At 37.6% G+C, this 14815-nt stretch overlaps 1 protein-coding gene and 1 non-coding gene across 2 annotated transcripts in view; one reads left to right on the top strand and one right to left on the bottom strand.

Annotated features, from left to right (window-relative positions):
- LUZP4 (leucine zipper protein 4) overlaps positions 1–14815 on the top strand; it is a 195386-nt gene that overhangs the window by 92723 nt on the left and 87848 nt on the right.
- TRNAG-ACC (transfer RNA glycine (anticodon ACC)) lies at positions 13445–13516 on the bottom strand. The gene has a single exon. It is a non-coding gene; the product is annotated as a tRNA-Gly (tRNA).

Raw genomic sequence — 14815 nt, 5'->3', positions numbered from 1 at the left:
TCAAATATCTCCCAGATCCACATTTCAATCTGAGTAAGCCAGTGGAGTACTGGTCACCTAATACCTCAGAAGAACTATAAAAACCATAGCACTCAAACACTGTGATTCAGTTTATTCTTACAATATAATTTCTGTATTTGCCAGTTAAAACCAAGACTCTTCACCACTGGGGCTCCATACATCAGGCATCTCTAGCTCCCTCATCTACTTTATACCATCCAGGTACACAGTTAGCCGGCAAGGATTATATAACTTCCTTTGAAATGTGTCTCATGTATTGATTCCTCTCTTTTTCCCCTTCCATTATTCTGCCCTCATCCCTCTACCCTTAACTACTATAATAGTCTTCTTCCTAGTTGACCATCCTGACCTCAGTATCATCCACTTTCAGATCTGTTTTGTATACTGCTGCCAGACCAGTCACTCATACACAGTCCTGTCATGGCCTGGGGGTTTTCATACATCAGATTCAATAAATATGAGAACATCAATTCACTCTCCCCTCAAGAACTCACAGAGGCTACAAATCCTGTGCTCAGTCCAAATTCCTCTTTCTTTCTTCCTTCCCTCTAACCCTAACCAACCATTTCAGCTTTAGCACAGCCCTATACTATTCTTCTGTGCACCCTACTTTCCTGACTTCCTGAATTTCTTGCCTTTTCCAAAGCATCCTACTTCATTCTGTTGCCCCTGTTTGTTCCTCTACCTTGAGCAAACACACTCCCCTAATCAGTGCTAAAAGCCTAATATTTTAATGTCAAATTGAAATGCCACTTTGTCTCTTACCCAGGTAGAATTCATGCTTGTTCTGTGCCCCTGTTGTTCTTTGTACTTAAAACATTACTTTCTTCCTGATATCATAGTAATGTGCATGTCTGGGCTGTAAACTCCAGGAGATCTGGAACTCTTGTTCATCCTTATAACCCCTGAAGCATCCAAACCAGTGTCTGGAATGTGCACAGTAGGCACTTGGTAATTATTATTTGAATTGACTTGGCCACATCTGCAAGTTTCTTATCCACCCTATTCCCTATATCCCCACTCTTGGTCTCTACTTCTTTAATGGTCAGTCAGGCAGTTCTCTTTGAATAAAATCCAATGGACACACCCAGCTCTAATGAGGCACTCCCAGTTTCAACAGAAGAACTTCTGGATGTCTGCCTAATTTCTAAGACTCACCATAATCTGACCATCCACTTTACATAGTCTTGTTTCTCATTTGTTTCTAAGCATGTGTCCCCCACTCCACATTATATTAAATATTTCAGCTCAGCCTTTGTTCACACTGTTGCCCATGCCAGAAATACTCTTATTCTGATCAAATCCTCCCCAAACTTCAGACCCAGCTTAAGTCTTACTTTATCCATGATGTCACCTTTAACTACTTGAGCCCACATTTATCTCTCTTGTGTCTGAATTCCTTTGGCAGAGATAATATAATATATTATGGTATTCTCAAATTCCTTCATGTATCTCTCTTGCTTTCCTCAGCAAGAATATTGGCTCTCTGGGGCAAGGAGAACGTCTGCTTCCTTTGGTATAGTGCTGCTGATTATTCGATTGAGAAATCAACAGCTATTTTCTTCCTTATTACTAATTTCTCATAAGTTGAAGAAAACTTAGATTCTCCATAGCCTACTTTTGCCTATAAAAGAACTATATGACCAGGCTTGTAAGAAAACCTAAAGATTGGTCAATATTACTCAAAACGATACATTTTAAAAAATTAGTTTTTTGACAACTACATCAAAGTTTGTTCACAGTTAATCTGGCTGGCTGTCTTGGATTAAGGAATCTCAGAGAAAGAGTGATTTAAAAACGGTTGGCTTTTGTGGCTACTTATGAAGCATGGTTGGATGAGGCCCCAATAAATTAAACTCATTATCAGTTTTTTAATTATAGGAGAAATAATAAAGCCTAAGTTCCTGGTGATTAAGTCATTCTAGGACTGAAATTTATGTGGGTTAAAATCTATTTGGACTCCCATCACAGATTTAGTCCATTCACGCATTTAAGGGGATGTTTAAAAGGTGGAAGAGCTAAACCTGGCTTGACCCAGAGAGGTGTGCCTAGACTCCACAAGGAAGAGCTGAAGGGCAGAGTGAAAAAAAAAAAAAAAAAAAGGCACAGTGTGGCTTAGACCTTGTGTGAATTGCACACTGTATTTTCAGGATGTGCAGGAGAGGCGGGTGGGGGGGTAATAACAGCATTTCTCTTCTCCTATTTTATTTTTAGGTTCACTTTTTACTCTAAGGAATCAGTTTCCTCTTAAGCATTTTGATATATTTCTAACACAATAAACTAGTTAACTGCATTTGAATATTCTACTATTGCTTTAAAAGTACTATAATAAACTATGCTATCAACTAGGTCAGAAGGCAGATGAGACCAGACATTTTATGGAGGTCTGGTTTGCTTCTTACAGTCACTCATTTCTATATTTTTTATATTAATGAGGGTAAAAAGTTGCATTCCTTCTTTGTCTCTGTTTTGTCTTTTCCAGCTGCCACAGAATGTGAACTATTCTATCATCAAAGTTCCTCTGAAAGAGTTTAACCCTCACCAGTCACAAGCCAATGCTTTAACAGGTCACTCCAGTCATTTTCTTATGGCCCAGTAATAGCTAGTGACAAGAGTATTTGACGAGAAATGTTCCTCTAATTTAATACAGCTTTCTAGTTTAAAAAAATGGAACACTTAGAAACGATGTCCATACAGAAACTTGAACATGAATATACATAGCAGCATAATAGTCAACAAATGGAAACAACCCAAATTTCCATCAACTGATGAATGGATAAACAAAATGTGGTGTATCCACACAATGAAATATTATTTGGCACTTAAAAAATGCTATAACGTGGATGAACCTTAAGCACTACACTAAGTGAAAGAAGCGAGACACAAAGGACACATATTGTATGAGCCTATTTATATGAAATGTACAGAATAGGCAAATCTATAGAGACAGAAAGTAGATTAATGTTTGCCAGGGGCTGGGGGAAGGGGTGAATAAAGAGTGAGTACACATAGGTAACAGGTACTCTTTTGGGGTGATGAAAATATTCAAATGAGATTGTGATGATGGTTGCACAACTCTGTGAATATACTAAAAAAACTTTGAATTGTACACTTTAAACAGATGAATTTGTGAATTTTATCTCAATTTTTTTTAAAACTTAGAAACTACCTTTTGAGGACAGAGCTAGATCCCAATTTCAAATCCTGGTTTTTACATCAGAGCCTTCAGTGATGTGGATCTGGAATCTGCATTATGACAAATTTTGGGGTGATTATTATGCACAACTAAAGTTTGAGGATCACTGAATTAAAAGATACAAACTTTACATTGTCTTCATGAGATCTAACTGCAAATGTTTCCACTCAGGGAGAGGTTGTAGCTACTCAAATGAATAATATTCAATTTCTTTGGGTTTTTTCTGTTATTGCTGTTGAAGGTTGGGTATTCGAGTTTCTGGTGAATCTTTCTTGGTGTGTCTACTTTAAATTTTCATATCAAATTTCTTTTAGTCCTCTGTGAGAAATGGTGAACATATAGAAACCGCTACTAAGTAAAATCAGAGTTGTTAATCACCATCACTTTTGAAGGCATTAGTTAAAAAAAAATAGTTCAAGTTTTTCTTCCTTCCACAGCTAAGGGAAGAAAATCAAGATTCAGCAACATAGAGCAAGTTAGAACTGTAAGTGAAGTTAGAACTTGTGATTTCTTTTGAGTGGCTTTTCTTTAGTCGTCATCAAAGTTTTAAACTGTACATCAGTCTGTGGTATTGATTTCCTAAAAGAAAGGAAAAGATAACCATATACCACGTTCTACCTTTATAAAGAAAAATCTCTTCTTCCTCTATCATTATAGAAATTAAAGCTCTTTCTCATGTTATGCCTACCCAAAAGGAAGAAGAACAAAACACAAACTCTGTATAATATTCAAAACAGTGGATCACTCAGTATGATTGAGATTTGGGGGCTGAATGAACTTTGACTATCATAATGGAAAAATCCTTTTCTAGTCATCAATTCCAGCTGATCTTGGTGATTTTATTATCAGAAGTAACTGAACAAACTGGATTGACATTTGATGAGTAGCTGACAGTGGGCTAAGTTTTAATAATCATATAGAACCAATTTAGGGAAGTATTTGGTTGAGATAACATGAATTTATAAATCCTGTATCTTTTACATTGATGGAGCTATTGTGCTGTTAGCGATCTAATAATTCACGAAGTACAAATGTTAGATCACTTCTATCATAATTGCTTTTCAAATAAAAAATATCCTCAGAGCATAATTTAGGAAGTTTTACTCAAATATGAGAAAACCATTTATTTTCTTATTTCCTGAAAATCTAAACTAAATGATATTTAAATGAACAAGGCATAGGGTTTAATGCAGTGCAATTACCTGAAGTTTGATTTTCACATGTGAACAATTAGAAGCAGTTAATGTTCATATAGTCAATAAAAGCCAATAAATATTCATTGATAACATCTGATGACACCAGGAAGTATGCTAGGCAGGCATTCTGCTCTTAGATGAATATGACGTGGTTCCTGACCTAGAGGAGGTCAGTGGAGTAAGTGGGCAGCTTTACTTCTTCATAAACTCTATCTATGGTTCTAGGTACTGAAAAAAATACCTGGAAATGAAATATTAGGTATTTGAACTTGGCAAAATGAAAAGCTAGAAAATTTATCTTTCATAAAAGTCACAATGATGTATAGGCCATGATAACAGCATGAAATTCCAAATGCTACAAGGTAAATAATGTTGATTCTTGAATAAACTATTTCCTATCATTTTAATAGTTGGACATACAGCTTAGGACATGTCCTGTTACTCTTAGAGAGTTCTGCATATTTGCTGCATTTTCATGAGTTTAAATTTATAATCTAGCACTTTGTTATTACAATGCTTGGCATTTAATTTCTAAAGCCTTAAAAAAGAAGAAACAAAGAAAATACCAGCTGAAGTTAAAAGTCTTCAATCATATTTCAGCAACTCTAGACACTTCTACTGAAAAATAGGATTGATTGAGAGATTCTTTTTGTTTGTTTTCCATTGACTTTTTTAAATTGAAGTATTGTCAGCTTACAAGGTTATGTCAATTTCTGGTGTACAGCATAATAGTTCAGTCAGACATTCACATACATATATTCATTTTCATATTCTTTTTCATTATAGGTTACTACAGGATATTGAATACAGTTCCCTGTGCTATACAGTAGAAACTTGCTGTTTATATATTTTATATATAATAGTTAATATTTGCAAATCTGCAAATCTCGAACTCCCAGTTTGTCCCTTCCCACACCCTTTACCCCAGGTAGCCATAAGTATGTTTATTATGTCTGTGAGTCTGTTTCTGTTTTTGTAGATAAGTTCATTAGTGTCTTTTTTCTTTTTTTTTTTAGATTCCACATATGCATCATATCATATGGTATTTTTCTTTCTTTTTCTGGGTTACTTTACTTAGAATGACAATCTCCAAAATCCCATTCACAAAGTAATGTTGCTGCAAATGGCATGGAGAGATTGTTTTCATAACCTTGAGTCTATTGAAAATAACTTTTGTAGATCATGCTGCTCTTTGCTTTGTGAATGGGATTTTGGATATGGCCGATAGTGCTATCCTTCCCAGTAAGTCTCGCCAGCTGCAGACTGAAGTTTCTTCCACCAGCACTCTTTTCTTCCCTTCTTGCATCACAGAAATGTTTAGATCCCGATATTGGACTTAAGTGAATTTATAATTGCTCTCATGTGTGTTGCCAAAAAAAAAAAAAACAGTCTACTGCAACCTCCTTTTCAGCTCTCCATTTCTAGTAATAAAGGAGGAAAATTACAAGTAAATTTTTCTAAATCAACTCAGAAACTCAATTTCAGAAACCTCTCATGGGATCGGGCCCTGAGCTGTGGAAGACATACATTTGAGAGTACTGCAAGTGCAATTTGAAATTGGTCTTAATCAAGGTAGCTAATAGAAATAATTTCCTTTTTTATAAAAACTACAAACTACATGGAAAGAAAAAGTTAGAAACATGTCATGACATTTGTCATTTTGAAGCATAAAGTAAAATTTTTAATTGAAGTATAGTTGATTTACAATGTTGTGTCAGTTTCTGTATATAGCAAAGTGATTCAGTTATATATATATTCTTTTTCATAAAATACATTTTATCATATAAATCTTCAGTTTCCTCCAAAATATTTTAGAATAACGACAACATGACTAATTCTTGAAAGCCAGAATTCTGTTTCCAGCTAATCATCTACTTCTTAAAAAATGGACTATTTTTAGGGCATGTTTAGGTTCACAGCAAAACTAAGCAGAAGGTACAGAGAGTTCCCATATATCCCCTGCCTGCACACACACACAGCCTCCTCCACTATCCACATCCTGCACCATTTGTTACAGTCGATGAACCTACACCAACACATCTTTACCACCCAAAGTCCATAGTTTACATGAGGATTCACTGTTGGTATCGTGAATTTGATGGGTTTTGACAAATGTATATTGGCATGTATCCACCATTATATTATCGTACATAACAGTTTCACTGCCCTAAAAATCCTTTGTGCTTTACCTATTCACCCCTCCTTATCTACTTTTAAAAAGCTAAACTATTCCATATCTCTTATCTGTTCAATCCAGGGTTTCTCAAACAAGGACTCTTAACATTTTGCACCAGATACTTTTTTTAAGGGCATATCTCATGCACTGTGGAATGTTTAGCAGCATCCCTGGCCTCTACCCAATAGATGCCAGAGCACTTCCACTCTCAGTTGGCGCAGCCCAAAATGTCTCAAGACATTGTCAAATGCCCCCTGGGAGTAGGTGGCAAAATCATCCCCTGGTAAGAGCCACTGGCCTAATCCAAAGCACACTTATACTTTTAAGAGAATGTCTATATTCTATTACAACTTGTACAGTTGGTCATTAAATGCCAGTCAACAGATATTTATTCTGCCTACTATCTTGGCCATAGCCAACTAAGAACAATTAAACTTCTCAAATGTTAGACGTGTTAGAGCAGAGCACAAGCTATTACAATAAATGTATAGGTATATATATCTACCTGTGGTAACTACATCGAACATTCAGACATGATTAATCGAATCAACTCAACCATCTTCATGATCTTGTGACCAATTACAGCAGCATGAACCCAGAGGGAAAAATGCATCAATTGATCTTTAAGATTGCTTAACTGATTGGACCTGCTATGCTGTGGTCTGGTTCAGCAGTCACACACAAGATATGGACTGTGTCCCTACAGGAAAATAGTTCAGAATAATTAGCCAGGGGAGGTAGATTCTATGCAAATCTCCACTCCTATTCCACCTCCACCACTTTCCCATGATAGCAGGGAATTTTTGCCTGACTTCCATGGACAATTGTCATAAATGCCTCACTCCTCCTTTCATTCAGCCTCTGCAGAGAGAGCAGGGCTAATGGTAAGCTGGAATCCTTTCTGATTTGGTCAGTTCCTGTACTGTTCTGGTCGTTAAATTGGAATGTCACTGAACAAGTACAATTTGAGATTTTATTCTGAGATTTTCCTTGTAGAGATTTAGGCATTAAAGCACTCATTTAATTCATGAGACAGTTGACAGAAATTAAAAAGGGAATTGAAGTGGTAGGCCTGGGACACCTTAGCAAAACTAATCCTATTTGTATAATGGTCTCAAATTATGGGTTTTCTCCTTCTGGGGGGCAGACTTATTACAGTCTTTTTGACTTCTCCTCACTTTTGTTTATCTGGCTTTTTTTATGATGGACCAAAATGAGTAAATTCAGAATTGGCTCATTAAAGACAGTTTACTGCATTTAATTTAGTTTTTATTTCCAAGGCACTTCTTGGAGGGTATGGGGCTCCTTATTCCTTAGTTCTTAGACTAAATTAATATGTATATTCCCCTTTGTGTACCTCCTAATTGCTCTTCTCATCTGTAAGTAACTTGTAAGAGTCCTTCCAGCTCTAATTGCCTCTGATCCATTGTCTATTATAATTAATATAAACTGGACCATGATGCATGCTGGGACCTCAGCAGAAGGAAAAAGAGGAAAAGGAGTAATAAAGAATCTTGGACATATAATGAAAGGAATCTGAAAAGAAAATACATATGTATGTATATGTATAACTGAATCACTTTGCTGTACAGCTGAAACTAACACTGTAAATCAACTACACTTCAATAAAATTTTTTTAAATAAAATAAGAAAAAAAAGAATCTTGGAGAGGGCCTAACTAAATTTCATGGACTAACTTGGTTGTAGGCTTATACCATCAAGGTGAAGTTTAGCACGTCATATCAGGGTTCAAGAATGATGCAAACTTGGGTTTTATTAAAGGGATGATACGGTCCTGGAGATGGGACAAGGGAAAGTAGCAGGACTAAACATTTGATGGCAAGACCTGGTATCACGTGGTCTACTAGGATTAGAGAAGGATACCAGCTAAAATAGGAAACCATGCAGAGCAGGATCCAGCTCCCAGGGGCAATGGAGTAGAAAAGGTTTCTTAGAGAATCAGGGCCCCAGCCAATCAGGCTGGAACTTGGAGGAAGGGCTAGCCTCAAGCTGAGAATTATGATAACGCTAATCACAATAGCAAGGCCAAAAGCCAATCACAGACGTTAGCCCAACACTATTGCATCAGAGAAGAGGAGGCAATTCAGTGGGCACGTACAAGACATAGAGGACCTTGGGGGAGCAATGTCTATTCTATTATTCCTAGTGGCAGGATGGGATGCCTAATATCCTGCTCTCTTGGGCAGGATTTGGCTCACTACATGTAGGAGGTAGAATACTCCTGGCCTCTGTCAGAGCAGAGCTAGGAAAGGCAGGGAGTAACAGAAGGCTACCTCATGTACTTTATTTCATTCAGCTCCTCTATTCGACAATGCTTGAATGGTAACAAACACATAATGCTCATTGATTGCTAACTTCTCTCTCTATGACTTTTACTTCGACCAGAATTGAGAGCAACTTCTTAAGGAATGAAACATAATCAGGCCCTAATTATTGGGCTAAGAGATTTCAGTACATCAGTGGACTTTATATACTAAACCAGGATTGGCAAACTTTTTCTGTAAAGGTCCAAAATAGTACATGTTTGAGGTTTTGCAGGCCATATGGTATCTGTCATGAGTACTCAACTCTGTCATTGTAGCATGAAAGCAGCCACAGACAATATGTAAACAAATGGGTGTGGCGCTGTTCCAATAAATCTTTATTTATGAACCTCGGAATTCGAATTCCATAAAATTTCCTGTGTCATTAAAATATTCTTCTTTTGATTTTTTTTTCAACTTAAACATGGAAAAGTCATTCTTAGCTTGTGGGCCATGAGAAAAAAAAAAACAGGCAGCAGGCCATAGTTTGCAACTTCTGTACTTAAAAGAAATGATTTATTTAATGAGCAATGCCCTACCTAATTCTGCCTAGCAGGTCTTCAACACCACAATCAAGGCCACAAAAATCCTACTGATAGGATTAACTTGGCTCAAAACTCTGATGAAAATCAGGCCACGGACAGAGAGATTATAGAAACTCTACACATTATGCATTCATTAAGTCAGTCTGTTGGGTGGTCCTGCTGTATTTCTGCACTTTTTATTGGAATAGGTCTCTGGTGTGGTGGTTATTGATAACGCCCCTTGAGTTGCACCCCAGTTCTTACAAATATACTCCCCTGTGTATCTGAGTTTCTGCTTGGCACTCAGTTCCTACAGAACTGGAGTCTGGCCATGACTCTCAGCCCAAAGTGCTCCTGGAGACTGGAGTGTTGTAATTATCCTTAGTGCTTATGGCTGGACTCCTATGATCTTTCTGGTGTTGACCCTCTTACATGCCTGAATCATCCTCCTGTGGTTGGTCCAGTTCTAGGCCTTGCTGACCTGGCCAATCTCACCAAGCCTGACTGAGGCAGTTAGTATCGTATGAAAAGAGAGCCATGTGGGAAAAGAAGATGGGAAATAATAATCATCCAAACACTGTCTTTAAATAGCTTTCATTATAATCCAAAACCAAGATGGTGTGATCTCTGTCTTGTCCTATACTTTACAAAGCACAAGTGTTGAGAATTAAATTTCTTTCCACCATAATTCAACACTGAAATAAAAATTATACACAGTAAAGCTCTTAGTAACTGCATCAAAGACACAATAAAAAATATTTAACTTTAGCCTTTACAGTTCTAACTTTCAAGTCTCTGGGTTCATTTTTCATGGTTTTGGCTCATTCTTGATTAATTAATACTGTGCCAGAATTTAATGGAATATGTGAAATGATTCAGTCACGCAGCTTTAGTATTTTTTATTCTCTTTCACATGTACCAAATTCTGTACTATGATAGCTATACTCATTTGCCAATGTCAAACTACTTCAAGATGAAACTAAACATTATAATTGTAGATGATGCTACATTTCAACTTTTCATCAATGTATCATACAGCCTTTGGAAAGATAATTGGGAAAAACTGTCTTGATAGCTCTCCATTTTGAGTGCATGTATTTGGGAGGATGAAATCTGAGAACATATATTTCTTTCTTTTTTCAAGTTGAGATATAGTCAGTTTACAATGTGTCAATTTCTGGTGTACAGCACAATGTCATACATGGATATACATATATTCATTTTCATATTCTTTTTCACTGTAAGCTACTACAAGATATTGAATATATTTCCCTGTGCTATACAGTATAAACTTCTTTATCTATTTTATATATACCAGTCAGTATCTGCAAATCTTGAACTCCCAGATTATCCCTTCCCAGCCCCCTCCCCCGCCTGGCAACCACAAGTCTGTGTTCTATGTCTGTGAGTCTGTTTCTGTTTTATATATAATGGAACATGTATTTCTGATCTAAGGGTTGCACCTGATCTTTTATCAAGAGGAAATCTCTGCCAAGATTTTCAAGTGTGGTTAATTATGAAAACTATGCATTGCTGGCAATTCAGTAACACTTGAGGATAGAGATAGCATGACATAAAAATTTAGAGTGTCCATTATTAAAGACCTAACTAAAAATCAAGTATCTAGACATAGCCCATACTTTTGATTTCCAAATAGAAATTCATAGTCACCTGTTACTCTCTACAACCAGGAGAAGCCATCAAGTTGGCTCTTTTTGAATGCTTTGGTTATGTTTATTCAGCTATCTTATTTGGCACAGACTAACAAAATGACACTTTGGGAACCACTCCAGGTTTTTTGTTGTACAAATATTACCTCAGAGCAAAATGTATAAACTCTTTAGTGAATTTATTTGTCACATGGGAAAATGGGTCTCATTATTTTATATTCCCAGGAACCATACAATTACACACACACACACACACACACACACACACACATATATAGTCAGCTTGCAATGCTGCATCAATTTCTGATGGACAACATAATGCTTCAGTCATACATATACATATATATATTCGTTTTCATATTCTTTTTCACTGTAAGCTACTACAAGATATCAAATATAGTTCCCTGTGCTATACAGTATGAACTTGTTGTTTATCTATTTTATGTATATTAGTTAGTATTTGTTAATCACAGGGCAAAGGAATGATTCTTTGATCCACAAAAAAAAATGTGAAAATATAGAGGAAACCAAGGACAGTGTTAACCTAACCAGCTTTACCTTCCAACTTTGACACTCCTTTTATTGGTTTCAAATCATATCGATGTTTTTCTGTTCACTTCTTGGAGCTTGGAACTATAAAGAAGAAATAGGAAGTCTTTCCTTTCTTCACTTCTTCAGTTTGGATAATATGAACTTTTTACTCTAACATTCAGACTTCAAACGACAAAGTTTTTACTTAACCTCATTTATCTTAGATTTGTTTTACATCTGTACCTCCATTCTCTTGTAATGAATATTCCAGTGATATAGAAGGGTCACATAGGGTCCCGGCAGTGTTTATTAAGATTGGAGAAACTGGAATCTATTTAAATGGAGATGAGAATGAGCCAGAAGATCACAGGAAATTGAAGATAAAGGAGAAAAGTAGATGAGAGTGTAAGATTTCTGATAAAGTGGGAATAGGGACACTTCATCCATAATATCACTAGGCAGGAAGTAGGAATCATGCAAACTCTTTGTCATTTGGATGGCTCCCTTCCCTGGATTCTGTGAGAATGTAGGTTTTTCTTTATTTTGATCTTGTCATGGCCATTTAGGCTTAGGGAGGAGCATCATATGTTGGTTGTCTGCTGAGCATGGCTGTGGCAGACTTAGGAATAAAACTGGCTAGGATTCCTAGGCTAATGTTCTTTCCACATACCATATTGTTGTTGTTGAAAACAATGTTGTTTTTAAAAATTACTCTCATTATTTTTGCTGATTGCTGATTAAGAATTCTCTCTGTACTTCAGAACATTGTGTTTAATTTGGAGCCGGTTCTGCATATGAAATTAATCTGAGGCACAGGGTCTTCCCTGCTTGGGTGTCTAGAGGAACCCTCCTGCTCCCACTGCCCCCTTATGTCCCTTTTGGCACCACTAGCTCACGGGAAAATATGGAAGAAACCAAGGATAATGTTAATACAACCAGCTTCCCTTCCCGACTTTGACACTGCTTTTAATGGGACCGTGACTTTAAATCATTTCTGTGATTCCTTGTTCACTGCTTGGAACTATGACTAGAGAACAGGCAGCCTCTTTCTTTATTATGTACATTTATATCTCTAAATTTCCCATGGGCACACTCAGTAATAAGCCCATGGAGAGTACTTTTAAAGTCCTCACGAAGCCAGTACTTTGTAGTACTCATTGTTATCCTTTAACTAATTCCTCTCCCACTTTTCTAGGATGTGAGTCACCTACTCAGGTGCTCAACCCTTTCATCCCTCAAATAGTGATTTTTTTGTCTTTGACCCTCATAACTCCACTCTGTTTTAATAGGACTCCATAAATCCTTTATGGCTATTAAATTACTCTTTAGTTTTTTTCTCTCATAATATTGGCCAAATGGTTCTTGTGTGACATTTTCTAAACCTATGTCACTACATAGACATAGGATTGGAAGCTACCTTCCAATTACTGTCTTCTACTTGCTTAAACTTAAAGCACTAAAGCTCAGAAGTATCACATACTTCTTTATTGGTCATGTCCAACCTTTCTTTCTCTAGTGACAACCTGCCTTCTGACTGTCATTCCTGAGGGTCATGCCAAAGGTCTCCACTGGTAATACTGTGAAGGGAGCCATGCAGTGAACAGGGAACCAGCACCAGAACTTTCTTGGGCAGTCCTATAATTTCTTGATGAAAAACCTCCCCAAACTCCAGACAGTCTTTTCGTTTTTTGATGTCTTTATTCCCATGGACCAATTTCTTTTAGCATCATATGCCCCCACAAACTATAGTCAAGAGATCTGACTGGCTCATCTTTCACCTTTTCTTTTCTTTTTTTTTTTTTTCAATGAAGGTACTGGGGTTTGAACCCAGGACCTTGTGCATGGTAAGCACACGCTCTACCACTGAACTGTACCCCCACCCCATCTTTCACCTTTTTATCTCACATAGGGACACTTCTCACTTGAGCCACCAAGTTTATAGCTTTCTGCTTTGTTTCACCACCGTTGGCTCCTGCCTCTTAAGCATACTCTTCATATATTTTGAATCCATGTGGCCTTTCTTCTGTTGCTCTTGCCAATATGATATCACACATCAGCTGTGACTGGTGTGATTTGCCATGGCTGGACATGACCAAAGGAGGCCCTAGTGAGGACAAAAATGGAAAACTCCTCTAAGTCCTGCAGTAAAGGCACAGAAAAGCAGGGATTGTCCCAGTGCAGGCATAGCAAGGACTTCAAGGCCCCACAGAAATGGGCCCTGGGTGATGTGACTTCCTGAATAGACGAATGACTGCCTTCTATAGCAGCATAACTATCTCTGGGTGCTGAATATGGGGGCAGAGAAGGTGTAAAACACAGCAAGTTCAAAGTTCACACCTCCCCTAACCTGGTAGGTATTTCCGTCTGTGTGGGGTGCCTAGTTTATGGAACTTAGGGTATGCCTCTGAGAGATGTAAGGAAGACCGTGGGCAGAAAAGTCAACCCTGGTATCTGTCTCTGTATCTGTATCCTTTGGACTGCTGATCTACTTTGAGAGTAAGCCAAAGCAAAAGTGATCTCAGATGTGGCCCAGACTCCCTGATTTTGCTTCTTGTAACTGGAAATGAATTGCTCCTTTTCATATTTCCATGGATCTGTAGCCCTGATCAACAGATCTCCAGGATAACACGGAGAGGAAGGAGCTCTGTGGGTGGGAGTCTTTGCCTCAGCCCTCCCTTCACATTCATTTCTCTGCCCCATCCCTTTCATTGTAATTTCTCTGATCACTGATCCTGGGCATGTGAATGAACTGACATTCAGTAAAAGTCAGTTGCTCTTTGAAGAAAAAATTTTGAACACCTACGATATGCCAGGTATCGTTTGAACACTGAGGTTGTGGAACTGAACAGTAAAGGTAAAAACCCTGCCCTCCTGGAGTTGATACTAGTATGTCAGATGGTGAAAAGTGATAGCAAGAAAATAACACAAACAAGAAAGCAGAGAAAGGAGTGCTCGGGGCTCCTTTAAATTGGGTGATTAGGGAAAACAGCACCACAGAGGTGACATTTAAGGAAAGATCTGAAAAAGTGAGGGTGCAAGTCACACGGTATCCCAGAGAAGATGGTTCCAGGTGAAGAGAGCAGCAGGTGAACACTCCCGGAGTTGGGAGCAGGATGTGTAAAAACAGCAGTGTGCCTGTAAAGGAGTGGGGGGAGGGCACCATGGAAGGCATTGCAA

Source organism: Camelus dromedarius, chromosome X (assembly GCF_036321535.1).
Source record: "Camelus dromedarius isolate mCamDro1 chromosome X, mCamDro1.pat, whole genome shotgun sequence".
Lineage (NCBI taxonomy): Eukaryota > Metazoa > Chordata > Mammalia > Artiodactyla > Camelidae > Camelus > Camelus dromedarius.
The sequence above is the reverse complement of the archived record's forward strand: the minus strand, read 5'-3'. Positions and strand labels throughout refer to the sequence as shown.